Here is a 25,524-nt window from a genome sequence, read left to right as displayed (position 1 = left end):
TCAGCTATACATATACATATATCCCCATATGCCCTCCCTGTTGCGTCTCCCTCCCACACTCCCTATCCCACCCCTCTAGGTGGTCACAAAACACCAAGCTGATCTCCCTGTACTATGTGGCTGCTTCCCACTAGCTATCTATTTTACATTTGGTAGTGTATATATGTCCATGCAACTCTCTCATTTCAACCCAGTTTACCCTTCCCCCTCCCCGTGTCCTCAAGTCCATTCTCTGTCTGTGTCTTTATTCCTGTCCTGCCCCTAGGTTCTTCAGAACTACTTTTTTTTTTTGATTCTATATATATATATGTATTAGGCCTACAGTATTGTTTTTCTCTGTCTGACTTACTTCACTCTGTATGACAGACTCTAGGTTCATCCACCTCACTATAAATAACTCAATTTCGTTTCTATTTATGGCTGAGTAATATTCCATTGTATATATGTGCCACCTCTTCTTTATCCATTCATCACTTGATGGACACTTCCATGTCCTGGCTATTGTAAATAAAGCTGCAATGAACATTGTGGTACATGACTCTTTTTGAATTATGGTTTTCTCAGGGTATATGCCCAGTATTGGGATTGCTGGGTCATACGGTAGTTCTTTTTTTATTTTTTTAAGGAACCTCCATACTGTTCTCCCTAGTGGCTGCATGAATTTACATTCCCACCAACTGTGCAAGAAGGGTTTCCTTTTCTCCACACTCTCTCCAGCATTTATTCTTTGTAGACTTTTGAAGATGGCCATTCTGACCAGTGTGAGGTGATATCTCATTTTAATTTTGATTTGCATTTCCCTAATGATAAGTGATGTGAGTATCCTTTCATGTGTTTGATGGCAATCTGTATATCTTCTTTGGAGAAATGTCTATTCAGTCTTCTGCCCATTTTTGGTTGTTTGTGTTTTTTTTGATATTGAGCTGCATGAGCTGCTTGTATATTTTGGAGATTAATCCTTTGTCAGTTGCTTCATTTGCAAATATTTTCTCCCATTCTGAGGGTTGTCTTTTCATCTTGTTTAAGGTTTCCTTTGTTGTGCAAAAGCTTTTAAATTTCATTAGGTTCCATTTGTTTATTTTTGTTTTTATTTCCCTCTCTCTAGGAGGTGGATGAAAAAGGATCTTGCTATGATTTATGTCATGAGTATTCTGCCTATGTTTTCCTCTAAGAGTTTTATAGTGCCTGGCCTTACATTTAGGTCTTTAATCCATTCTGAGTTTATTTTTGTGTATGGTGTTAGGGAGTGTACTAATTTCATTCTTTTACATGTAGCTGTCCAGTTTTCCCACCACAGCTTATTAAAGAGGCTCTCTTTTCTCCACTGTTTATTCTTGACTCCTTTATCAAAGATGAGGTAACCATAGGTGCATGGGTTTATCTCTGGGCTTTCTGACCTGTTCCATTGATCTATATTTCTGTTTTTGTGCAGTTACCCATACTGTCTTGATTACCGTACCTTTGTAGTATAGTCTGAAGTAAGGGAGCCTGATTCCTCCAGCTCCGTTTTTCTTTCTCAAGGTTGCTTTGGCTATTGGGGGTCTTTTGTATCTCCATACAAATTGTGAAATTTTTTTTTCTACTTCTGTGAAAACCGCCATTGGTAGTTGATAGGGATTGCAATGAATCTGTCAATTGCTTTGGGTAGTACAGTCCTTTTCACAATGTTGATTCTTCACAATATTGATTCTTCTCTCCATCTCTTTGTATCGTCTTCAGTTTCTTTCATCAGTGTCTTATACTTTTCTGCATACAGATCTTTTGTCTCTTTAGGTAGATTTATTCCTAGGTATTTTATTCTTTTTGTTGCAATGGTAAATGGGAGTGTTTCCTTAATTTCTCTTTCAGATTTTTTATCATTAGTATATGGGAATGCAACTGTTTTCTGTGCATTACTTCTGTATCCTGCTACTTTACCAAATTCATTGATTAGCTCTAGTAGGTTTTCTGGTAGCATCTTTAGGATTCTCTATGTATAGTATCATGTCATCTGCCAACAGTGACAGTTTTATTTCTTCTTTGCCGATTTGGATTTCTTTTATTTCTTTTTCATCTCTGACTGCTGTGGCTAAAACGTCCAAAACGATGTTGAATAATACTGGTGAGAGTGGGCAACCTTGTCTTGGTCTGATCTTAGTGGAAATGGTGTCAGTTTTTCACCACTGAGAAGGATGTTGGCTGTGGGTTTGTCATATATGGCCTTTATTATGTTGAGGTAAGTTCCTTTATGCCTACGTTTCTGGAGGGTTTTTATCATAAATGGGTATTGAATTTTGTTGAAAGCTTTTTCTGCATCTACTGAGGTGAACATATGTTTTTCTCCTTCAATTTGTTAATATGGTTTATCACATTGATTGATTTGCATATATTGAAGAATCCTTGCATTCCTGGAATAAACCCACTTGATCATGCTGTATGATCCTTTTAATAGGCTGTTGGATTCTGTTTGCTAGTATTTTGTTGAGGATTTTTTATATCTATGTTCATCAGTGATATTTGCCTGTAGTTTTCTTTTTTTTGTGACATCTTTGTCTAGTTTTGGTATCAGGGTAATGGTGGCCTCGTTAGAATGAGTTTGGGAGTGTTCCTCCCTTCTGCTATATTTTGGAAGAGTTTGAGAAGGATAGGTGTTAGCTCTTCTCTAAACGTTTGATAGAATTCGCCTGTGAAGCCATCTGGTCCTGGGTTTTTTGTCTGTTGGAAAGACTTTTAATCACAGTTTCAATTTCTGTGCTTGTGACTGGTCTGTTTTTATTTTATATTTCTTCCTGCTTCAGTCTCGAAAGGTTGTGCTTTTCTAAGAATTTGTACCATTTCTTCCAAGTTGTCCATTTTATTGGGATAGAGTTGCTTGTAGTAATCTCTCATGATTCCTTTGTATTTCTGCAGTGTCAGTTGTTCCTTCCTTTTCATTTCTAATTCTGATGAGTCTTCCCCCTTTTTTTTCTTGATAAGTCTGGCTAATGGTTATCAATTTTGCTTATCTTCCCAAAGAACCAGCTTTTAGTTTTTACTGATATTTGCTACTGTTTTCTTCTTTTTCATTAATTTTGATCTTGATCCTTATGATTTCTTTCCTCCTGCTAACTTTGGGGGTTTTTTTGTTCTTCTTTCTCTAATTGCTTTAGGTGTAATGTTAGGTTGTTTATTTGAGATGTTTCTTGTTTCTTAAGGCTAGGATTGTATTGCCTATAAACTTCCCTTGTAGAAGTGCTCTTTTGCTGCATCCTATAGGTTTTGGGTCATCGTGTTTTTATTGTCATTTGTTTCTAGTTATTTTTGATTTCCTCTTTGATTTCTTCAGTGAACTCTTGGTTATTTAGTAGTGTATTTTTTAGCTTCCATGTGTTTGTATTTTTTATAGTTTTTTTTCCTGTAACTGATATCTAATCTTAAGGCATTATGGTTGGAAAAGATACTTGATATGGGGGGGACCTTGAAGATGGCGGAAGAGTAAGACGCGGAGATCGCCTTCCTCCCCACGGATACACCAGAAATACATTCACACGTGGAACAACTCCTACAGAACACCTACTGAAGGCTGGCAGAAGACCACAGACCTCCCAAAAGGCAAGAAACTCCCCACGTACCTGGGTAGGGCAAAAGAAAAAAGAGACAAAAGAATAAGGACGGCACCTGCACCAGTGGGAGGGAGCTGTGAAGGAGGAAAAGCTTCCACACACTAGGAAGCCCCTCCGCGGGCGGAGACTGCGGGAGGCGGAGGGGGGAGTTTCAGGACCGCGGAGTAGTGCACAGCGACGGGTGCGGAGGGCAAAGCGGGGAGATTCCTGCACAGACGATCGGTGCCGACCGGCACTCACCAACCCGAGAGGCTTGCTGCTCACCCACCGGGGCGGGCGGGGCTGCGAGCTGAGGCTCGGGTTTTGGTTTTGGACGGAGCTCAGGGAGAGGACTGGGGTTGGCGGCTTGAACATAGCCTGAAGGGGTTGGTGCGCCACGACTAGCCGGGAGGGAGTTCGGGGAAAAGCCTGCACCTGCCGAAGAGGCAAGAGACTTTTTCTTCCCTCTTTGTTTCCTGGTGCGCGAGGAGAGGGGTTTAAGAGCGCTGCTTAAAGGATCTCCAGAGACGGGCGCGAGCCGCAGCTAAAAGCGCAAACCCCAGAGACGGGCGCGAGCCGCGGCTAAAACCGCGGACCCCAGGGACGGGCGGGAGACGCTAAGGCTGCTGCTGCCGCCACCAAGGGCCTGTGTGCGAGCACAGGTCACTCTCCACACCCCTCTTCCGCGGAGCCTGTGCAGCCCGCCACTGCCAGGTTCCCGGGATCCAGGGACAACTTCCCCGGGACAACGCACGGCGGGCCTCAGGCTGGTGCAACGTCACGCCGGCCTCTGCCGCAACGTCACACCGCCTCTGCCGCCGCAGGCCCACCCCACACGCAGTGCCCCTCCTTCCCCCATCCCTCAACCCCTGGCCTGAGTGAGCCGGGGCCCCCGAATCAGCGGCTCCTTTAACCCCGTCCTGTCTGAGCAAAAAACAGACGCCCTCCAGCGACCTACACGCAGAGGCAGGGCCAAATCCAAAGCTGAGCTCCTGTGAGCTGTGAGAACAAAGAAGAGAAAGGGAAATCTCTCCCAGCAGCCACAGAAGCAGCGGATTAAAGCTCCACAATCAACTTGATATACCCTGCATCTGTGGAATACCTGAATAGACAAGGAATGATCCCAAATTGAAGAGGTGGAATTTAGGAGCGAGATCTATGATTTTTTTCCCTTTTCCTCTTTTTGTGAATGTGTACGTGTATGCTTCTGTGTGAGATCTTGTCTGTATACTCTTGCTTCCACCATTTGTCCTAGGGCTCTATCCGTCCATGGTTTTTAAAAAAAATTTTTTTTCTTAATAATTAATTTCAATTGTAATAAATTTATTATACTTTACCTTCGTTCTTTGTTTCTTTCTTTCCTTTCTTCCTTCACTCCTTTAGACAACGAATCACCCCAAATTGAGGAGGTGGTCTCTGAGAGCAAGATTTATGATTTTTACCCCCTTTACCTCTTTTGGTGAAGGTGTATGTGTATGCTTCTGTGTAAGATTTTCTCTGTATAGCTTTGCTTCCAACATTTGTCCTAAGGTTCTATCCGTCCCTTTTTCTTTTTTCTAAATATTTTTTAATTCAATAACTATATTATACTTTATTTTATTTTTACTGTATCTTCTTTCTTTCTGTCTTTTTTCCTTCTTTCCCTCCTTCCTTCCTCCCTCCCTCCCTCCTCCCGCCTTTCTTTCCTTCTTTGCTTCTTTCTTCCTTCCTTCCTTTCCTCCTTTCCCTCTTTCTTTCCTCATACTTCTACCAATTCTCTCTACTTTTTCTCCCTTTTATTCTGAGCCGTGTGGATGAAAGGCTCTTGGTGCTCCAGCCCAGGAGGCAGGGCTCTGCCTCTGAGGTAGGAGAGCCAACTTCAGGACACTGGTCAACAAGAGACCTCCCAGCTCCACATAATATTAAACGGTGGAAATCTCCCAGAGACCCCCATCTTAACACCAGCACCCAGCTTCACTCAACGACCAGCAAGCCACAGTGCTGGACAACCTATGCCAAACAACTAGCAAAACAGGAACACAACCCCACCCATTAGCAGAGAGGCTGCCTAAAATCATAACAAGGCCACAGACACCCCAAAACACACCACCAGACGTGAACCTGCCCACTAGAGAGACAAGATCCAGCCTCAACCAGCACAACACAGGCACTAGTCCCCTCCACCAGGAAGCCTACACAACCCACTGAAACAACCTTAGCCACTGGAGACAGACATCAAAAACAACGGGAACTACGAACGTGCAGCCTGCAAAAAGGAGACCCCAAACACAGTAAGATAAGCAAAATGAGAAGACAGAAAAACACACAGCAGATGAAGGAGCAAGATAAAAACCCACCAGACCTAACAAATGAAGAGGAAATAGGCAATCTACCTGAAAAAGAATTCAGAATAATGATAGTAAGGATGATCCGAAATCTTGCAAGTAGAATGGACAAAACGCAAGAAACAGTTAACAAGGACCTAGAAGAAATAAAGATGAAACAAGCAACGATGAACAACGCAATAAATGAAATAAAAAGTACTCTAGATAGGATCAATAGCAGAATAACTGAGGCAGAAGAACGGATAAGTGACCTGGAAGATAAAGTAGTGGAAATAACTACTGCAGAGCAGAATAAAGAAAAAAGAATGAAAAGAACTGAGGACAGTCTCAGAGAGCTCTGGGACAACATTAAACGCACCAACATTCGAATTATAGGGGTTCCAGAAGAAGAAGAAAGAAAGAAAGGGACTGAGAAAATATTTGAAGAGATTATAGTTGAAAACTTCCCTAATATGGGAAAGGAAATAGTTAATCAAGTCCAGGAAGCACAGAGAGTCCCATACAGGATAAATACAAGGAGAAATACGCCAAGACACATATTAATCAAACTGTCAAAAATTAAATACAAAGAAAGCATATTAAAAGCAGCAAGGGAAAAATAACACACAAGGGAATCCCCATAAGGTTAACAGCTGATCTCTCAGCAGAAACCATACAAGCCAGAAGGGAGTGGCAGGACATACTGAAAGTGATGAAGGAGAAAAACCTGCAACCAAGACTACTCTACCCAGCAAGGATCTCATTCAGATTTGATGGAGAAATTAAAACCTTTACAGACAAGCAAAAGCTGAGAGTTCAGCACCACCAAACCAGCTTTACAACAAATGCTAAAGGAACTTCTCTAGACAAGAAACACAAGAGAAGGAAACGACCTATAGTAACAAACCCAAAATAATATAGAAAATGGGAATAGGAACATACATATCAATAATTACCTTAAATGTAAATGGACTAAATGCTCCCACCAAAAGACACAGATTGGCTGAATGGATACAAAAGCAAGACCCTTATATATGCTGTCTACAAGAGACCCACTTCAGACCTAGAGACACATACTGACTGAAAGTAAGGCGATGGAAAAAGATATTCCATGCAAATGGAAACCAAAAGAAAGCTGGAGTAGCAATTCTTATATCAGACAAAATAGACTTTAAAATAAGGACTATTAAAAGGGACAAAGAAGGACACTACATAATGATCAAGGGATTGATCCAAGAAGAAGATATAACAATTGTAAATATTTATGCACCCAACATAGGAGCACCTCAATACATAAGGCAAATACTAACAGCCATAAAAGGGGAGATCGACAGTAACACATTCATAGTAGGGGACTTTAACACCCCACTTTCACCCATGGACAGATCATCCAAAATGAAAATAAATAAGGAAACACAAGCTTTAAATGATACATTAAACAAGATGGACTTATGTGATATTTATAGGACACTCCATCCAACAACAACAGAATACACATTTCTCTCAAGTGCTCATGGAACATTCTCCAGGATAGATCATATCTTGGGTCACAAATCAAGCCTTGGTAAATTTAAGAAAACTGAAATTGTATCAAGTATCTATTCTGACCACAACGCCATGAGACTAGATATCAACTACAGGAAAAGATCTGTAAAAAATACAAACACATGGAGGCTAAACAATACACTACTTAATAATGAAGTGATCACTGAAGAAATCAAAGAGGAAATAAAAAAATACCTAGAAACAAATGACAATGGAGACACAACGACCCAAAACCTATGGGATGCAGCAAAAGCAGTTCTAAGGGGGAAGTTTATAGCAATACAAGCCCACCTTAAGAAGCAGGAAACATCTCGAATAAACAACCTAACCTTGCACCTCAAGCAATTAGAGAAAGAAGAACAAAAAAGCCCCAAAGCTAGCAGAAGGAAAGAAATCATAAAAATCAGATCAGAAATAAATGAAAAAGAAACGATAGCAAAGATCAATAAAACTAAAAGCTGGTTCTTTGAGAAGATAAACAAAATAGATAAACCACTAGCCAGACTCATCAAGAAAAAAAGGGAGAAGACTCAAATCAATAGAATTAGAAATGAAAAAGGAGAAGTAACAACTGACACTGCAGAAATAAAAAAAATCATGAGAGATTACTACAAGCAACTCTATGCCAATAAAATGGACGATCTGGAAGAAATGGACAAATTCTTAGAAATGCACAACCTGCCCAGACTGAATCAGGAAGAAATAGAAAATATGAACAGACCAATCACAAGCACTGAAATTGAAACTGTGATTAAAAATCTTCCAACAAACAAAAGCCCAGGACCAGACGGCTTCACAGGTGAATTCTATCAAACGTTTAGAGAAGAGCTAACACCTATCCTTCTCAAACTCTTCCAAAATATAGCAGAGGGAGGAACACTCCCAAATTCCTTCTATGAGGCCACCATCACCTTGATACCAAAACCAGACAAGGATGTCACAAAGAAAGAAAACTACAGGCCAATATCACTGATGAACATAGATGCAAAAATCCTCAACAAAATACTAGCAAACAGAATCCAACAGCACATTAAAAGGATCATACAGCATGATCAAGTGGGGTTTATTCCAGGAATGCAAGGATTCTTCAATATACGCAAATCTATCAATGTGATAAACCATATTAACAAATTGAAGGAGAAAAACCATATGATCATCTCAATAGATGCAGAGAAAGCTTTCAACAAAATTCAACACCCATTTATGATAAAAACCCTCCAGAAAGTAGGCATAGAGGGAACTTTCCTCAACCTAATAAGGGCCATATATGAGAAGCCCACAGCAAACATCATCCTCAATGGTGAAAAACTGAAAGCATTTCCACTAAGATCAGGAACAAGACAAGGTTGCCCACTCTCACCACTCTTATTCAACATAGTTTTGGAAGTTTTAGCCACAGCAATCAGAGAAGAAAAGGAAATAAAAGGAATCCAAATCGGAAAAGAAGAAGTAAAGCTGTCACTGTTTGCAGATGACATGATACTATACATAGAGAATCCTAAAGATGCTACCAGAAAACTACTAGAGCTAATCAATGAATTTGGTAAAGTAGCAGGATACAAAATTAATGCACAGAAATCTCTGGCATTCCTATATACTAATGATGAAAAATCTGAAAGTGAAATCAAGAAAGCACTCCCATTTACCATTGCAACAAAAAGAATAAAATATCTAGGAATAAACCTACCTAAGGAGACGAAAGACCTGTATGCAGAAAATTATAAGACACTGATGAAAGAAATTAAAGATGATACAAATAGATGGAGAGATATACCATGTTCTTGGATGGGAAGAATCAACATTGTGAAAATGACTCTACTACCCAAAGCAATCTACAGATTCAATGCAATCCCTATCAAACTACCACTGGCATTTTTCACAGAACTAGAACAAAAAATTTCGCAATTTGTATGGAAACACAAAAGACCCCGAATAGCCAAAGCAATCTTGAGAACGAAAAAAGGAGCTGGAGGAATCAGGCTCCCTGACTTCAGACTATATTACAAAGCAACAGTAATCAAGACAGTATGGTACTGGCACAAAAACAGAAAGATAGATCAGTGGAACAGGATAGAAAGCCCAGAGATAAACCCACGCACATATGGACACCTTATCTTTGATAAAGGAGGCAGGAATGTACAGTGGAGAAAGGACAGCCTCTTCAATAAATGGTGCTGGGAAAACTGGACAGGTACATGTAAAAGTATGAGATTAGATCACTCCCTAACACCATACACAAAAATAAGCTCAAAATGGATTAAAGACCTAAATGTAAGGCCAGGAACTATCAAACTCTTAGAGGAAAACATTGGAAGAACATTCTATGACATAAATCACAGCAAGATCCTTTCTGACCCACCTCCTAGAGTAATGGAAATAAAAACAAAAATAAACAAATGGGACCTAATGAAACTTCAAAGCTTTTGCACAGCAAAGGAAACTATAACCAAGACCAAAAGACAACCCTCAGAATGGGAGAAAACATTTGCAAATGAAGCAACTGACAAAGGATTAATCTCCAAAATTTACAAGCAGCTCATGCAGCTCAATAACAAAAAAACAAACAAACCCCATCCAAAAATGGGCAGAAGACCTAAATAGACATTTCTCCAAAGAAGATATACAGAATGCCAAACAAACACATGAAAGAATGCTCAACATCATTAATCATTAGAGAAACTGCAAATCAAAACTACAATGAGATATCATCTCACACCAGTCAGAATGGTCATCATCAAAAAATCTAGAAACAATAAATGCTGGAGAGGGTGTGGAGAAAAGGGGACACTCTTGCACTGCTGGTGGGAATGTGAATTGGTTCAGCCCACTATGGAGAACAGTATGGAGGTTCCTTAAAAAACTACAAATAGAATTACCATATGACCCAGCAATCCCACTACTGGGCATATACCCTGAGAAAACCAAAATTCAAAAGGAGTCATGTACCAAATGTTCACTGCAGCTCTATTTACAATAGCCCGGAGATGGGAAAACAACCTAAGCGCCCATCATCGGATGAAGATAAAGAAGATCTGTGCACATATACACAATGGAATATTACTCAGCCTTAAAAGAAATGAAATTGAGCTATTTGTAATGAGATGGATAGACCTAGAGTCTGTCATACAGAGTGAAGTAAGTCAGAAAGAAAAAGACAAATACCGTTATGCTAACACATATATATGGAATTTAAGGAAAAAAAAAAAATGTCATGAAGAACCTAGGGGTAAGACAGGAATAAAGACGCAGACCTACTGGAGAACGGACTTGAGGATATGGGGAGGGGGAAGGGTGAGTTTTGACAGGGCGAGAGAGAGTCATGGACATATACACACTAACAAACGTAGTAAGGTAGATAGCTGGGGGGAAGCAGCCGCAAGGCACAGGGATATTAGCTCGGTGCTTTGTGACAGCCTGGAGGGGTGGGATGGGGAGAGTGGGAGGGAGGGAGACGCAAGAGGGAAGACATATGGGAACATATGTATATGTATAGCTGAATCACTTTGTTATAAAGCAGAAACTGACACACCATTGTAAAGCAATTATACCCCAATAAGGATGTTTAAAAAAAAAAAAAAAAAAAAGATACTTGATATGATTTGAATTTTCTTAAATTTACCAAGGCTTGGTTTGTGACCCAAGATCTAGCCTGGAAAATGTCCCATGAGCACTTGAGAAGAAAGTACATTCTGTTGTTGTTGGATGGAATGTCCTATACATATCAATTAAGTCCATCTTGTTTAATATGTCATTTAAAGCTTGTGTTTCCTCATTCACTTTCATTTTGGATGATCTGTCCATTGGTGAAAGTGTGGTGTTAAAGTCCTCTACTATTATTGTGTTACTGTCAATTTCCCCTTTTATGGCTGTTAGCATTTGCCTTATGTACTGAGGTGCTCCTATGTTGGGTGCATAAATATTTACAATTGTTATATCTTCTTCTTGGATTGATCCCTTGGTCATTATTAGGTAGTGTCCTTCTTTGTCTCTTGTAATAGTCTTTATTTTAAAGTCTATTTTGTCTGATATGAAAATTGCTACTCCAGCTTTCTTTTCATTTCTATTTGCATGGAATACCTTTTCCCATCCCCTCACTTTCAGTCTGTATGTGTCCCTGGGTTTGAAGTGGGTCTCTTGTAGACAGCATATGTACAGGCCTTGTTTTTGTATCCATTCAGCCAGTCTATGTCTTTTGGTTGGAGGATTTAATCCATTTACATTTAAGGTAATTAGCGATATGTATGTCCCTTTTCCCATTTTGTTAATTGTTTTGGGTTTGTTATTGTAGGTCTTTTCCTTCTCTTGTGTTCCTGCCTAGAGAAGTTCCTTTAGCATTTGTTGTAAAGCTGGTTTGGTGGTGCTGAATCCTCTTAGCTTTTGATTGTCTTTAAATGTTTTAATTTCTCCATCCAATCTGAATGAGATCCTTGCTGGGTAGAGTAATCTTGGTTGTAGGTTTTTCCCTTTCATCACTTTAAATATGTCCTGCCACTCCCTTCTGGCTTGCAGAGTTTCTGCTGAAAGAGCAGCTGTTAACCTTATGGGGATTCCCTTGTATGCTATTTGTTGTTTCTCCCTTGCTGCTTTTAATATTTTTTCTTTGTATTTAATTTTTGATAGTTTGATTAATGTGTGTCTTGGCGTGTTTCTCCTTGGATTTATCCTGTATGGGACTCTCTGCACTTCCTGGACTTGACTATTTCCTTTCCCATATTAGGGAAGTTTTCAACTATAATCTCTTCAAATATTTTCTCAGACCCTTTCTTTTTAACTTCTTCTTCTGGGACCCGTATAATTCAAATGTTGGTGCATTTAATGTTGTCCCAGAGGTCTCTGAGACTGTCCTCAATTTTTTTCATTCTTTTTTCTTTATTCTGCTCTGCAGTAGTTATTTCCACTATTTTATCTTCCAGGTCACTTATCCATTCTTCTGTCTCCATTACTCTGCTATTGATTCCTTCTAGAGAATTTTTAATTTCATTTTATGTGTTGTTCATCATTGTTTGTTTGCTCTTTAGTTCTTCTAGGTCCTTGTTAACGTTTCTTGTATTTTCTCCATTCTACTTTTGAGATTTGGGATCATCTTTACTATCATAACTCTGAATTCTTTTTCAGGTAGACTGCCTATTTCCTCTTCATTTGTTTGGTCTGGTGGGTTTTTACCTTGCTCCTTCATCTGCTGTGTATTTCTCTGTGTTCCCATTTGGTTAACTTACTGTGTTTGGGGTCTCCTTTTCACAGGCTGTAGGTTCGTAGTTCCTATTGTTTTTGGTATCTGCCCCCAGTGGGTAATGTTGGTTAAGTGGGTTGTGTAGGCTTCCTGGTGGAGGGAACTGGTGGCTGTGTTCTGGTGGATGAGGCTGGATCTGCCTTTATGGTGGGCAGTGCCGTGTCTGGTGATGTGTTTTGGGGTGTCTGTGACGTATTATGATTTTAGGCAACCTCTCCGCGAATGGGTGGGGTTGTGTTCCTGTCTGCTAATTGTTTGCAATGGGGTGTCCAGCACTGCAGCTTGTTGGTCACTAAGTGGAGCTGCGTCTTAGTGTTGAGAGGGATATCTCTGGAAGATATCTCACTGACTGATATTACGAGGGGCCGGGAGGTGTCTGGTGGGCCAATGTCCTGAACTCAGCTCTCCCACCTCAGAGGCTCAGGGCTGACACCCAGCCAGAGCACCAAGATCCTGTCAGCCACACAGCTCAGAAGAAGAGTGAGAAAAGAAAAAAGAGAGAGAAAGAAAAAATTTCTAAAAATAAAGTTTTTAAAATTAAAAAATATATTATTAAAATAATAAAGTAATTAATTAAAAAAAGAAGAGAGCAACCAAACCAAGAAACAAATCCACCAATGATAACAAGCACTAAAAACTATACTAAAAAAAACGACAGAGCCCTAGGACAAACGGTAAAAGCAAACCTATACAGACAAACTCACACAAAGACGCACACACATACACACTCACAAAAAGAGAAAAAGGAAAAAAAAATATATATATATACATATAAGAGGAAGAGAACAACCAAATCAATAAACAAATCCACCAATGATAATTAGCTCTAAATAGTCAACTAAGACAAACATAAAACTAGAAACAAATTAGACACAGAAAGCAAACCCCAAGTCTACAGTTGCCTCTGAAAGTCCACGCATCAGTTTTGGGATGATTCACTGTCTATTGAGGTATTCCACAGGTGCAGGGTACATCAAGTTGATTGTGGAGATTAATCCATTGCTCCTGGGGCTGCACAGATTTCCCTTTTCTCTTCTTTGTTCACACAGCTCCTGGGGTTCAGCTTTGGATTTGGCCCCATCTCTGCATGTAGGTCGTCCTCTGGCTTCTGTTCTTCACCCAGACAGGCGGGGGTTAAAGGAGCGGCTGATTCGGGGGCCCTGGCTCACTCAGGCCGGGAGGAGGGAGGGGTATGGAATGTGGGGTGAGCCTATGGCGGCAGAGGCTGGTGTGACATTGTAGCAGCCTGGGGCATGCCGTGTGTTCTCCTGAGGAAGTTGTCCCTGGATCACGGGACCCTGGCAGTGGTGGGCTGCACAGGCTTCTGGGAGGGGAGGTGTGGATAGTGACCTGCGCTTGCACACAGGATTCTTGGTAGCTGCAGCAGCAGCCTTAGTGTTTCATGTGCGTCTCTGGTGCCCACGCGGATAGCCATGGCTCACACCCATCTCTGGAGCTCCTTTAGGCAGTGCTCTGAATCCCCTCTCCTCGCTCACCCTGAAACAATGGTCTCTTGACTCTTATGCAGGTCCAGACTTTTTCCCTGACTCCCTCCCAGCTAGCTGTGGTGCACTAGCCCCCTTCAGGTTGTGTTCACACAGCCAACCCCAGTCCTCTCCCTGAGATCTGACCTCCGAAGCCTGAGCCTCAGCTCCCAGCCCCCACCAACCCCGGTGGGTGAGCAGACAAGCCTCTCAGGCTGGTGGGTGCTGGTTGGCACTGATCTTCTGTGCAGGAATCTCTCCGCTTTGCCCCCTGCACCCCTGTTGCTCCGCTCTCCTCCGCGGTTCCTAAGCTTCACCCCTGTCACTCCCCATTTCCGCCAGTGAAGGGGCTTCCTAGTGTGTGGAAACTTTTCCTCCTTCACGGCTCCCTCCCAGATGTGCTGGTCCCGTCCCTATTCTTTTGTCCCTGTTTTTTCTTTTCTCTTTTGCCCTACCCAGGTACGTGGGGAGTTTCTTGCCTTTTGGGAAGTCTGAGGTCTTCTGCCAGCATTTAGTAGGTGTTCTGTAGGAGTTGTTCCCCGTGTTGATGTATTTTTGATGTATTTGTGGGGAGGAAGGTGATCTCCACGTCTTACTCCTCTGCCATCTTGAAGGTCAGTGTAGAGGAAATTCTTAAATCACCCTAACACTGACACTGTGTAAAAAAAGTTGGCACCTACCTCGTAATAGCAGAATGAAATCTCTACCCCTCTCTCTCAAGTAGAGAACAACTAGACACTAAAATCAGGACTCAGATGAATTTATGTGGTAAACAAGAAATATAAAAACAGGAAAGTAAATCACTTAATTTATTGGGCATTATGAATTAGAACAAACACATGGTAAGAATTTTATTGTGCTACTATATTACATGTCATGTATGCTTTACTTAATCTTTCTGAAAGAATGTATTGCCCATGACCATTATTTAACATTCTAGTCTGAACTGTCTGTTTCAATCTTTATGAATAAAAACTTAATTACTTACAAAAACAGGGTACTCTTCTTTCACTTTGTATTAGTCAGAAATGTGCCCTGGCCAAGTATAGTCCATAGAATGTTTTCTCTGTGCCTTGTTCTGAGCTGAACTCTCACTTCCCTATCGACTCCATCCTCTGATATTCAGTTTCCTAAACTGAAAGGTGTGTGAAAGGGTCAGACCCATATCTCTCATTCTTTCTTACATTCGAACTTCTAAGCCATTTTTTCTTACCAACATATTATATATACTACAGTTCAGAGAAAAGCAGGTTTTGTCAATGATACCTCCCACCTTTTTTAGAATGCAATTACTGAAAGAAACACCATGCTTCAAAAAGCATCAAAACATGAAGAACACTTTTTTAAAATTCACTTTCTCTGATGTCTTAAATATTTCAGGATGTGTACCCTTAACAGATTTTTAAATAGTAATATAGTCATTTCTCTAAAGATTGCTGGTTAACCATATTTACAGTAAAGACATTAGGAAAATCATGATTGTTGTTGATTTTTTTTAAAAAATGACATTTGTGTAGGTTGAACATTGATGTTTTTCAATGTTTTATAAAAGTTTCCATGTAAGTATAGACTATAAAAGAATTAGGTCACTAAGTACTACATGTTGCTTTCTGATATTAAAAGTACTTTAAAAAAATTATCTGTACTGCCTAATGTCAATAAGTTATCAAAGTTAAGTACTCTTTTCACATGAGTGACTTCTAGATAGTTGAAGGAACCTGTAATCCTACTTTAAATTTTCTCTTCACCAAGCTAATCAATCCCATTTCTTTCCATCAATCTCCCTCATTAATCCTTGGCTTATATCCTGTCACACAGAAATATGTAGAAACATGCATGAGAACTATATACACCAGCTTCAAGGTAACGGATTGAGAGGCAGCACAGAAGTGACAAAAGAGGGAAAAAAAATTAGCAATACTTTTCAAAAGAGAAGAACTGAAGCAAATAAGGCAAAAATTACTACTTGTTAAATCTGTATGGCAAGTATAGGAGTGTATTACATTATTTTCTGAAAATTTTCCATATTCTTGAAATACTCCACAATTAAAAGTTTTAATTAAGTTTTAAATAAACACAGAAGTCTAATAAGAGAAAGAAGAGTTGTGAAAGCATCAAACTGAATGTCTGCCAAATCGCAGGTTCTGAAAGCACTACTGAAAATGCTCAGGCTTATGAGAGACTGAACGCTGAACATCTGGGTGCTTTTTTAATACTGCTACCCATAATGTGCTTCAATTCCATTTAATCCAAATCAATTCTGCCATTTTCAATCCAGAGTCCATTCTCCACTCTCCTTAGCATAAAAGAAAGAAGAGATTAAGTAGTTAATGAACTCTATATTCTCTTTTAACATCCTAGTAACTGCCCCAAGAAACACACTGTTGAATGTAGCTTAAAAACTGTTTTTGCTAACCTTAATGTTTCTTCAAGGATAGGCATCACAGATCCCACAAACTCTCTTTTCTTTAATTCATTCTTAGTTCGTGTACTCCTTCTCCACGTTCAATTCATATTTTTTAAAAATATTCAGGGACAGCGACATCAGTTTCTTGAGATACCTCTCTCTTCTTGATCATCAGAGTTATGTATGAATACACCATCAGTATTACATTCTCCAGAGACCCAGACTCTGAAGATCTACATTTGTGTTTATACTCTCAGACTATGAATCATACAAACCTTTTTTTCTAAATTACAGTTGCCAGATTAGCAGATAAAAATATAAAGTCAGAGTTAAATTTGAATTTCAATTAATTTTTTAGTATAATATGTCCCATGCAATATTTGGGACATACTTACATGGGATATATTTATACTAAAAAAGTTACTTGTCATTACCTGAAATTCGAATTTAACTCTGCATCTTGTATTTTATTTGGCAACCCTACTCTGAACATTCAAAAATCTGTATTCCTTCACTCTTCTGGCAAATACTGTATCTTCTTAAGTCAAGAATAATAGTTAACAAGAGGTCTCAAAATTTTTGAAATAGGTACCAACTCTTTAAAAGTTCAAATGAGAAAAATGAACAAAAAGTAAAAGATTAGACAAGTCTGTAGTGGTGACACATTTTAATAGATCATTTGTGAGGGCAGCTGCAAAGACCTGAGAAACACCAGGTTCACCAGGGTGAAAACGTAAACTTCAAGATGGTAATCTAACTAAAGAAGACTGAAACCTAAAAAATCCCACAACGATCTGGAAAAGGAGGTGTTAACTGAAGTGTTCTTTATTCCACTTTTTATTCAGCATTGATTAAAAAAAAATTATACTGCATCTGGTGAAAATACTTCTACCCATCCATTAACTCATTCATTCAACAAAAACATTCAGGGACTTCCTGGTGGCAAAGTGGTTAAGAATCCGCCTGCCTATGCAGGGGACACGGGTTCGAGCCCTGGTCCAGGAAGATCCCACATGCCACAGAACAACTAAGCCCATGCACCACAACTACTGAGCCTGCGCTCCAGAGCCCATGAGCCACCACTCCTGAGCCCACATGCCACCACTACTGAAGCCCGTGCGCCTAGAGCCCATGCTCCGCAACAAGAGAAGCCACTGCAGTGAGAAGCCCGTGCACCACAACAAAGAGTAGCCCCCGCTCGCCGCAACTAGAGAAAGCCCACGCACAGCAACGAAGACCCAACGCAGCCAAAAAAAAAAGAAAAACATTCACTGGGGACACAGTGATAAAGTTGGTGAAGTGAAAGTCCCCTCTCTCCTTGTTAGTAATATTTTCTTCTCTATTGGATGATTTCCAAAACCCCAAAATATGCTGTAGCTGCTCCCATATTTAAAAACTCCACAGCCCTTTTCAATTAACACCCCACTTTTTTGATCGCTATCTACAGCAGACACTCCAGTCCTATCAGGCTTTAACCTGTACTATTCCACCAAAAGAGTTATAAAGGTCACAAATAAGCTCAACATTGCCAAATTCAATGTTACTTCTCAGTCCTTGTTTGATCCCTGTCAGGAGATTTTGACCCAGTCCTTCTGAACAGTTGCTTCACTTTGCATCTAGGACACCAATATGTCTTGTTTTTTCTCCTACATTATCTCTTGGCTCTTTCCACTCTTCTTGGTTCCTCCTCATCCTCCTATCCTTTAACACTGCTTTTCCCCTAAGCTCAGAGTTCAGACCTTTTCTTTAGCTACAGTCATTCCCCATGTGATCCTTCAGTCTCAAGGCTTTAAGTATCATTTATATTCTAACACCAAATTCTTATCTCCATCCTGCGCATCTCACCTGTACTCCAGATTTGTCTACCCATGCCTCTTCCACATCTCCACTTAGATGTCTAATAGCGAGCTCAAACTTAAAAATGTCAAAATTTATCTCCCATGCAAACCTCCTCTTATGGTCTACCTCACTTTAATAAATCACAACTCCACTCTGCCTGCTGCTCAGACCAAAAACCTTGGAGTTATGCTTTACACCATCCACTTTATCAGTAAAGTCTCCCAATTCTACCTTCAAAATATATCCAGAATCTGACCACTTCTCATCATTACCATCTCTTCCCCAGTTTACTGCAATGGCCTATTTAGTCTCCCTGTTTTCACCCTTACTCCCTAACAATCTAATTTCCACATATAAACAAGAATGATTCTTTTCTAAAACAAATAACATTGTGGCTCTCCTCTGCTCAAAACCCTCCAAAGGTTTCCCATATCTCTAAGTAAACTTCCAAACTCCCAAGGCATCTGGCTTTCTCCAACCTTTTGATTTGATCCCCTGTAACTCTCCTCCTTGCTCATTTTGGAGCATCCACACTGGCCTTGGTTAAGTGATATAACCATACCAAGCAGATCCCTCTGGATGAACACTCTTCCCCCAGATGCCACAAAGGTAGGTCCCTCATTTCCTTCAGGTTGCTGCTCAAACATCTCTTTACCAGAGACGCCTTCTCGGACCACCCTATCTAAAACAGCACCCTTTCCTTCATCCTTCTCCTGTACCCAAACCACTTTACTTCAAGGCACTTATCACTGTGCTTGTTGTCAGCTTCATCCAATAGAGTAAGATCCCCACAAGGGTGGGGACTTTGCTTTGTTCACTGCAGTATCCAAAGCACCTAAACAGTGCCTGGGGCCTCGTGCAGTCTCGGTAAATATTTGTATAATGGCTGGATGGATGGATGGATGGACTGACAGGAAGAATAAAGGGAAGCCAAAGCTGCCACAAAAAAAAGAGCCAGAATTTACAGGTCTGGATTCCTACACATTTATTTTTTGAAGCTTATATCATCTTTATTTCAAGACCTCAAAAATATAGTTTCACAGAAATTAGCTTAATTATTTGATTAACTTATTTCAGTCCCTAAGAAAAGAGGTCTTACAAACAAGGAAATTTACTCAAACACAAAAGAAATCAAAAGCTAATGTGATTTATTCAACTCATGATGCCATTCTTTTCAAAGAACTTATATATGCAGAGATGTAATTCTTATTTTGGTGGTAAGTTTTTTTCAAAATCTCAAGCTAATAAAGTAGAAAAGCAAAAGCAAGGGTAAAAGGATAGTCAACAGTTGCTAGAAACTCTAGGGTAGGAGTGGGCTCAGCAGGAAAATCATAGTAGAATGCAGGAACAACTTTCACTCAATTGATATTTCTTAACTAGTATTTCCACTGCATGCTGGACAGCAGGCTGGGTGAACCACAGTGAGCAAAATCAATCTGCTACCTGCCCTTGCGAAGCTCACAGCCTGGTGGGGAAGACAACCCAATTAAATAAGCTATCTCAATACAAACTAAGACTGCTATCTATAAAAGGAAGCAGTAATGAGTGTTATCGGAACACAAAGCAGGTGCATCTAGCCTAGCAAGAAAGGAGGTTGGGAAGGAAAAGCAACTTTTTTACTCGAGACTTCAAGGATGAAGTGTTAGGTAAAAAGGGCAACATATTCCAGATGAGGGGTGAGAACATTTCACACTCAAGGAACTGAAAAGATGACTGGAGCATAGTGGTCAAAGAGTATGTAATGTGGCAAGAGATGCAGCTGGAGAGATAGGTAGGAATGAGGTCATAAAGGGCCTCATAAGTTATGTTGTTTAGAAATTGTTCTAATAGTAAAAGAAATCTTCAGAAGAGTTTCTGACTTGAGCTGTGTTTAATAGACATTACTATGACTGCAGTACTATGGACCACAGGAAGGCAAGACCTGAAGCAGAAAGATACTAGGAGGTTGCTGCAGTAATCCAGATGAAGAGATGAAGATGAGGAGATGATGGGTTCCTGAAACGAAGTAGTGGTAGTGATTTAGAGAAAAGTGGAGGAATCAGGTAATTCAATTAAATTTATTTGGCTTACTCTGATTATTTCTATCTGTGGTGGGGAAGGAGGCAAGGACCTCAGCTGACCTCCACATGTATAGATCAGGTTGATGACAGAATTCACTGAATTAGGGCTCAGAGTCTTTCTTGGGTAGGGGGGGCAGTTAGGAATATCATGAGTTCAATCTCAGATGAGTTGAGTCTGAGATGTCTGTGTGACATTCAAGTAGAAACGGTCAGTAGGGACTGAATATTCAGGTGTGAAGTTCAGGAGAGAGGTCTGGATACAAACATGAGAATCATAAGGAGTATCATGGGAATAGATAAAAATCACCCAAGGATTTGTGTGAAGACTAAAAGACAAGAACAGCAGAAGCTGGAGTAACACGAGACTTTACAGAATAAATGGGTAGAAAGGTCTATAAAGGAGATCCTGAACAACAGGAGGCCAAATAAGGCCAGGGTGGTGTCTCTGAAACCAAGGAAAGGATAAGTTTTAAGGAAGAGGTATGGTCAACCATGTCAAACACTGTCAAGACATGTGGTAAAATGTCCACTGGATATAGAATTTTAGCTATGTTCTTCCAGTGTTCTGTTTCTAATAAATACAAACAGAGGAGTTTTCAAAACTTTGTGTTCAGCCAAGCCACCCCTCAAATTCCTTAAGGAATTTCATTGAACAGTCTCCCAAAGCCAACATCTTGCCTATAATCTCCAAGAGTGCAAAAGTGATGTATGTCTTCTTTTCCCTGGTACCCTGTATGGTTTTTGGTCTGTGCCAAAGAACTCAATAAATATCTGTTCAATGATATGTACTCAGAGTATTACTGTGAAGCTTTCCAGAATTGATTTTTAGGTTATTCCTTACCACACCAATCTTCAGAGTAAAAGCATTGCTAATATTTTTGCAAAGCTTCCTTCACTCCTTAAAGAACACTCAAAAAGAACGTTTAGTGAGCCTCCCTGGTGTTAGAGGTACTACTTAAAGCAGGTCTCATTTTAGAAAATATATGTGCACTGGGAAAGGATGCACTGAAATTATTTTTGCAGATTGTATACTGTCATTAATTTATTCTTGTAAATCATTTATGTAGACTTTTATAATTAAGTTTCTTAAATCAAGATTAAGACATACTTTTATCTATCAATATTTATAAATAAGAGTAGCATTTATCATTTTTACGTTGTTCTATTTGATTGGCTTGTTGGACATTTTATTCACTTTGAAGAATTTTTCTACAAAAATTCTTGTACCAAGTTGTCTCATTGGTAAGCAAGGATTTCCTCACCTGGAATGGAATATAAATTTTCCTTTATCAAATTCATATGCCATGTTTCTTAGCTACACACAACTGAGTAACTTGCTAGTTACTGACTTCGTTTGAAAATGACCTAGCAAGTCTTTGAAAATGCTGGAGAACATTAGCAACTGCCTCCCTGACTACTCCATAATCCTGAGATAAACTACCTTCCTTCTTTTGAAGTTCTGGTGTAATAAGATAGATACTATCCAAAATTAAGAGGCTCTTGAATTCATATGCTTTAATATAGAAGTTCTTCACAGTATGAATTGGTGGCACTGGAATCACTTGGGAGTTGCTTGAAAATAGACATTTCTAGACACCACCCCCCAAGATTATGATTCAGCAGTTTGACAATCTTTGGTTTAGTCATTAAATAACTAGGTATGAACTTTCTTCTCTTCAACTATAAATATTTCTTGCCAAGTACCTTATTAAGACATATCCTGAGAATGCTTACTGTTACCGGTAATTGTCTTACATATTATATCTTTAAATCATGTACCTCTCAAAATTGCATCCTTATTTTCCATGTCAGTTCAAACCTTTGATAATGAATGCAATTCCTAAGAATTATCTTTAAAGAGGGAATCACAGAAGTGGAGGAAAACTAGTCAAAAACTCCAAAACCAGGAAGATAAAATGGGAATCTATCTTAATTTACAAAGGTCTCCCAGAGTATTCTATTCAAATAACAATGAGGAGACAGACTGTAGTAGGAAGAAGCAGAATAAAAAGAAATTAATTCAGATGCCAATTTTTGTTTGATAGTAGAAAATCAGCTAACTTCTCAGGATATCAATTTTCTGATCAATAAAATGAAGAGGAATAACAAAATGATTTTTTATGCCCCTTTCAGGCTGAATGATCTAATTAAAATCAGAATATTCAAACATGGGTTGAATTGCATTAACTCTGAATCACAGAGACAGTTTCAGAAATAAATTAGGACAACCTATAAGACATTACCACAGCCATGCAGAGCTGGAAAATGAACAAATAGACAAACTCACTCAAACATACTTGCTCATCTACATGCAAAATACTCAAATGAGATGGTACATATTGAATTAATGAACATCTATATGGGTCTGTCAACTATGTGCTAAGTATTATACCAGGCAAAAGAAATGAGAAATAAGATCCAGTCCCTACTTTAAGTAACTTTAGAGTATAACACACAATGCCTCCCTTTGGATGATTACTAAATACATATTAGATACCTTACTCTCTCCTCCTGGTAATTATGCACTTTTTCTTTCCATAAATGTCTTTGCTGTAATTTCAGTTTCAGGTAGATATCTGCTCAAAGTTTCAAACTGTGTCACATTACATCAAGATTATTCTGTACTAAAAGGGCTCATGTTAACTACCTCCCCATGGAAGGTACTATGGGGCAATAAATTTACTTCATTCAACAAGTACTATACACTTTCCTCATGAATATCCTTTGTGCATAGAATGCTTATGAATTACAAGTTATTAACACATAGATCACTCAGACCACTGTAAAAACTGGAAAATAAAGTATTATTTTTCAGGTAGAAACTGATTTCCAATTGTGAATTTTACAACTAAGCCAACTTTGCAAAAAGAAAACTTACTCCTTCTAACTGGCAAAACACTAGCATGCATACCATCTTTTGATCAAGGCAAATCAAGTCATCCTGGGCAAGTAAATAATCTGCTCCTCTTTCAATGCCACTTACATATAAACACTGACAATAACTTATTCTTGCAAAAAGCCTTGCTTAGGTCAACTAGAGATCCATGACATGAGGAGGAGCCCTAGTCCAGATTCTCTACTAAAAGGGTGATGGACTACAGAAAGTTCCATAAGTACCGACATCCTCTGTCTCTTGATTTCCTAGGTCTAGCATAGTGCCTGGTACATATGAAGACATAAATAAGTGAATGACAAATGAACAAAACTAAACTATTCAGCAGGGATCACAACTTAAGCTATGAAAATTAATTCATTTAAATAATATTATTTAGCTTACACTTAACTGGTATCTCTAAGGAGCATTTTTCTTATGCAAGAATATTATTATAATTATCATTAAAAGTGAAAGATACATGAAGAGAAGCACGATCCAGAGTGGAATCAAAAGCTGAATTCTCAACTTCTGAGAACACTTTGAAAATCAGAAAAGTGATTTCAATCTATGAAACATGCAACCTGGTGATGGTGACCGCTCTTCAAATCTAATCTTACTTAGGGAAAGAAAGACAGAAATATTATTACTAGTTTGAACTACACATGTGATACCATTCAGATAAAATTTTTTAGCTTCCTATAAAATGTTTCTTTTAAACTAAACAGCAAAATACACGAACACACTGCAGTCAATGAATGAGTTAATGTGTGATAAGAAGCCTATTTAAAAGAACTGCCCACGTACCCACAACACCTCAGCACGCTCGCACATACAATACTTATTTCGAAGTAACATTCTAGACTCCTCCGATTGCTAAATTCACCATGGTCCACTCCCCACCCACTTTATTTACTTGTTCAGTGTGGAACAAGGAAGCTGATTTCTCTCCCAAGTCCACGTGAAGAAAACGAAAAAAGTTACTACATTTTTGTAACGGGAAAAGAACACACAAAAAACACAAAAAACCCTAATGAAAACAAATCACCCACGCACAGGAAAAATTTTTTAAATTACCCATCTGGTCAACACGTTGTGGCCTAACACCTTGGCAACGTGACTCTGGTTCATTTTTTGATTCCCACCCCACCCTACAAATTCCATGAAAGGTCGAGACTATCCGAGACCACAGACAAGTCTCCGGCCCCGAGAGGGATGACAGGTCCGGGCTTGCCTCCGGGGCCGAACGGGAATAGTCCAAGGGGCACCCTGGCCCCGCCTCCTACCGGCTTCTCAAGGCCGCAGCACCCCTTCTCCTCCTCCCACTTCCTTCTCCTCACCTCTCGGCCCCGGTTCATGCGCTTCCCATCTCTCCGCCAGCTCCTGCCTCCGCGCCTCCCTCCATTTCGGTTTGATCTTTACTTCCCACGCCGGGTGAGGGGCGGAGGGCAGTGCAGAGGATGCCAGCAGGCAGCTGCCCCGCCGCGTCCTAGTCCGCACCCCACGCCGGGCTTGCCGGGTCCCCTCCAGCCACGGGACAGGGTACGCGAGACAGCCCCGACAGCCGGACAGACCCACAGACCCGAGAGGGAGGGAGGGGCGGAGCAAGCGCGGGCCTACACGTCACCCGCCCGCAGCGGCGCAACGTCTGCACGTCGGCTCCCCCCAGCCCCACCCCCCCGCGTGCGCGCGCCGCCGCCCCGCCCGCCGCCCGCCCAGCGCTGAGGGGGACCAGGCCTGCGGCGAGGGCGCGCCCCCGGGCGGGCGGTGGGCGCGGGTGCGCGCGTTCCCGGGACTCGGTGGCTGTGGGGTCCCCTTGCGAGGCCGGGCCTGGCCACCGCCAGATCGCTACCTTAGCATCTTTCCCTGCAAGTTACTTGAGTCGGTTCCATCTTCTCCCGCCCTTCTCTGTGAGGTGAAGACACGGAGGAGGTAATTCCTATTACAGGTAAAGGAGAGAGGAGCCTGAGTATGAGTGAAGAAACCAAGTAATTGCCATTGTCATCGCCAGCCAGAAATCCTGGCTGCTGGTCACTTTATATATGGTTCCTTCCTTTCAAGTCCCGACTTCCTTAAGCTTTCTGGATTCTCAGTTTAGTTCTCTTAAAGTTACCTCTTCTAGTCGGTCCTTTTGTCGGACGAAACCCCACCAAAAACAAAATGCCTGAAGATTCCCTGTGCTCAATTGAATCAGGAAGATGGACATTAAGAAAAATTAACCTCA

The 25,524-nt window shown here is 40.3% G+C and overlaps 1 protein-coding gene across 2 annotated transcripts in view; it reads right to left on the bottom strand.

Moving 5' to 3' along the window:
* The window catches only part of ASCC3 (activating signal cointegrator 1 complex subunit 3), a 366,641-nt gene extending 341,706 nt beyond the window's left edge, over positions 1 to 24,935 (bottom strand). Inside the window, exon 1 of one of the 2 annotated variants that reach the window (XM_032651063.1) lies at positions 24,641 to 24,935. The gene's annotated coding sequence lies outside the window, so the exon portion shown is untranslated. The remainder of the gene's footprint in view (positions 1 to 24,640) is intronic. The other variant, XM_032651064.1, reaches the window with a different exon arrangement.
* Between the last annotated feature and the right edge of the window lie 589 nt (positions 24,936 to 25,524).

The sequence above is a fragment of the Phocoena sinus genome, chromosome 12 (assembly GCF_008692025.1).
Source record: "Phocoena sinus isolate mPhoSin1 chromosome 12, mPhoSin1.pri, whole genome shotgun sequence".
Classification (NCBI taxonomy): domain Eukaryota; kingdom Metazoa; phylum Chordata; class Mammalia; order Artiodactyla; family Phocoenidae; genus Phocoena; species Phocoena sinus.
This window is presented reverse-complemented; position numbering and strand designations above follow the sequence as displayed.